The sequence below is a fragment of the Rhinolophus sinicus genome, linkage group LG09, assembly GCF_036562045.2.
Source record: "Rhinolophus sinicus isolate RSC01 linkage group LG09, ASM3656204v1, whole genome shotgun sequence".
NCBI classification, from domain to species: Eukaryota; Metazoa; Chordata; class Mammalia; order Chiroptera; family Rhinolophidae; genus Rhinolophus; species Rhinolophus sinicus.
This window is the reverse complement of record NC_133758.1, coordinates 57,480,640-57,484,098: the sequence shown is the minus strand read 5'-3', so window position 1 is coordinate 57,484,098 and position 3,459 is coordinate 57,480,640. Positions and strand designations below refer to the sequence as shown.

General features: G+C 40.1%; 1 pseudogene; it reads left to right on the top strand.

Annotated features, from left to right (window-relative positions):
- Positions 1-600: 600 nt before the first annotated feature.
- On the top strand, positions 601-1,376 carry LOC109438613 (signal peptidase complex subunit 2; annotated as a pseudogene).
- Positions 1,377-3,459: the final 2,083 nt, after the last annotated feature.

Sequence of the window (3,459 nt, the reverse complement as noted above, 5' to 3'; positions counted from 1 at the left end):
GAATGCCAAGCCTTTCTGGCCACAGCACTGCTGGCAACTGAGGGAGTTTGCTCTTTGCTGAAGGGAGATATGGGCAGCATGTCATGGCTCCTATCACTCTGGTCTCTAAAATCAGGTATCAAGCTTGGAATATCCTAAGAAGGAGCTAAAGGAGGCCTGCATTTCTAATAAACTGTATGAGTAAGATGGCTGTGATTGGGGAGAAGAGGCAGGGAAGGGCAGTGAGGGAGCTCATTCTGTAGGGATACTGTTTGCAGGTCTTGTGCAAAGCCTTTGCCCATGTTCTCAGTCATCACAGGGACCTTGTCAGCTGTGTTAGCTGCATCTGAGATATTTTATGGATGTGTCCTTCCTTGGTCCCTAGCATGGGGCTTACCTGGCATGGAGTGGGCACTCAAAATCTGTTAGTTGGAAGGAGGAATAGGCATTGGTCCTCAGCATGCCTTCACTCTTCTGTTCAATGGCTGCATCTATCATTGTCATGTTTTCCTTAACATTAACTTCCTTCTTGCCAAATACCCTACAACAACAGTGTGTGCCAGATCCAATATTTAAGTTTATTACCTTTTTTAAAAATTCCATTGGGCAGAGGCAGACAAGATGGTGGCGGCGGCCACACAGGGCGGGAGAACTGGTGGTGGCGCAGGCAGTAGTGGTGCTGGCAGTGGCCCCAGCTGTGGGACAGGCAGTGGCCGCAGCGGCTTGTTGGATAAGTGGAAGATTGATGACAATCCTGTAAAAATTGACAAATGGGATGGATCAGCTGTGAAAAATTTTTGGATGATTCTGCCAAAAGTTACTTCTGGAGAAGTACAAGTATGTGAAGAATTTTGGTCTAATTGATGGTTGCCTCACCATCTGTACCATCTCCTGTTTCTTTGCCATAGTGGCTTTGATTTGGGATTATATGCACCCCTTTCCAGAATCCAAGCCTGTTTTGGCTTTGTTCATCATATCGTGTTTTGTGATGATGGGGATCCTGACCATTTATGCCTCATATAAGGAGAAGAGCATCTTTCTCCTGACCCACAGGAAAGATCCTACAGGGATGGATCCTGATGACATTTGGCAACTGTCCTCCAGTCTCAAAAGGTTTGATGACAAATACACTCTGAAGCTGACCTTCATCAGTGGGAGAACAAAGCAGCAGTGGGAAGCTGAGTTCACCAAGTCTATTGCTAAATTTTTTGACTACAGCGGAACACTGGTCATGGATACATATGAGCCTGAAATATCCAGGCTCCATGACAGTCTCGCCACAGAAAGAAAAATAAAATAGCCAATTCTAAAAGTAGCCATCTTTCTGCAGGATCATGTGAAATTACGGCGTGAGGTTGAAAGAAGCAAAGAACTTAAAAATGGACAAAGAAATGTTAAAAATGTCCCTATTTTGTCCTGAAATTTTAGTCCATTCTGGATAAATAGGATTTTCTAGCTCAGATATGAGAAATTTTAGCTCCAATAATCTAGCTGTAGCTTCCTTGGTCTGCTGATTGCATTGTTTTTATTTGCTTTTCTGGAAAAGCATTTTTGCTAAAAGCCGTACAATCTTTCTCCTTCATATCTAGCTGTATAGCTTTGTGCCATGCAGCATTTGAAGACTCAGTTTTTGAAATTGCTAATCTGTTGCTGATTTTATTGTGTTGATTCCTGTTTCAACATCTGTTTCCCTTGATTGAGGATATAACTTCTTGTGTACATCTTTACACACCATTTTTCTGTGTGTGCATATCTGACTTGGAGAGAATTGGGGGGGAAAACATAGCTTTTTAATTTGTTTAAAACAGACCTGCCTGTTACATTTTGTGCTCTTAACTAGTTAAAGAAGCACCAATGACCCTCCCCAAAATTACATTGTATTTTAATTCTTTTTTAAATTAATTAATTAATTTCAGTTTCAGTTGACATTTAATATTATTTTATATTTGTTTCAGGTGTACAGCATAGTGGTCAGACATTTGTATAATTTATGTGGTGATTCCCCCTGATTAGTACCCCCCTGGAACTATACATAGTTGTTGCAACATCATTGATTATATTCTCTATGCAGTACTTTAAATCCCTGTGACTATTTCATAACTACAAATTTGTATTCCTTAGTTCCTTTAGCTTTTTCACCCCTCCCCCCTTCTGGCAATCATGTTATATATATATATATATATATATATATATATATATATATATATATATGTTTCTGGGTAAAGAAATTGTGGTACATACGAGGTCTGACAATTAAGTTCACGAACTTGTTGCAACAATGCTGCTAACCTTTTTTGATATCAGAGGGATTATTCATTATGAATTTGTACCAACTGGACAAACAGTTAACCAAGTTTACTATTTGGAAGTGCTGAAAATGTTGTGTGAAAAAGTTTGACGACCTGAACTTTTTGCCAACAATTCATGGTTCTTGCATCATGACAACACACCAGCACACACAGCACTGTCTGTGGAGGAATTTTTAGCCAGAAAACAAGTCACTGTATTGGAACACCCTCCCTACGCACCTTATCTGGCCCCCAGTGACTTCTTTCTTTACCGGAAGATAAAGGAAATATTGAAAGGAAGACATTTGGACGACATTCAGGACATCAAGGGTAATACAACCACAGCTCTGATGGCCATTCCAGAAACAGAGTTCCAAAACTTCTTTGAAGTGTGGACTGGGGGCTGGCATCAGTGCAGAGCTTCCCAAGGAGAGTACTTCGAAGGTGACAGTAGTGATATTCAGCAATGATGTATGTAGCACTTTTTCTAGGATGAGTTCGCAAACTTAATTGGCAGACCTTTATATCCAATGAAATATTACTCAGCCATAAAAAAGAATGAAATCTTACCATCTCTGACAACATGGATGGACCTAGAGGGTATTATGCTAAGTGAAATAAGTCAGTTTGAGAAAGGCAAATACCATATGATCTCACTTATATGTGGAATCTAGAGAACAAACTAAATGAACAAACAATACATTGTATACATTGCATTTTCTGGTTTTTTTTATATTTATAAAAGTTTATTTCAGTCATGCACGTATCCACAAACAAGTAATGCAGGGTCAGTCCAGCCTCTTCACAATGCAGCCTGGGTGAGTAGTTTCCTGAATTTTGCTGTAGCATTAAATATGTCCTGGTGGAGGATGGAAAGTAATCTACCAAAAAAGGAATAATATGCTTCCTACAGAAATCACATAATTAGGAGAAGCATTGGAGATGGGTGGGTGACAAGATGAGAGCAGGTTGCTCAGAGCAATACGATGACAAAGTGATCTGATGGACATCAATGTGCTACAAGAAAATGCAATGAACCTGAAAGAGAATCTACGATGGAAGAGCTCATGGAAGTCTGAGGAATCCGCTGCCTCAGAGGGAACTAACATCAAATGTTTATTTGTTTTCAAAAGTTCCAGACAAACAGAGCCAGCAGTCAGAAGAATGTGCTGTGACTCAGGCCCACCATGTT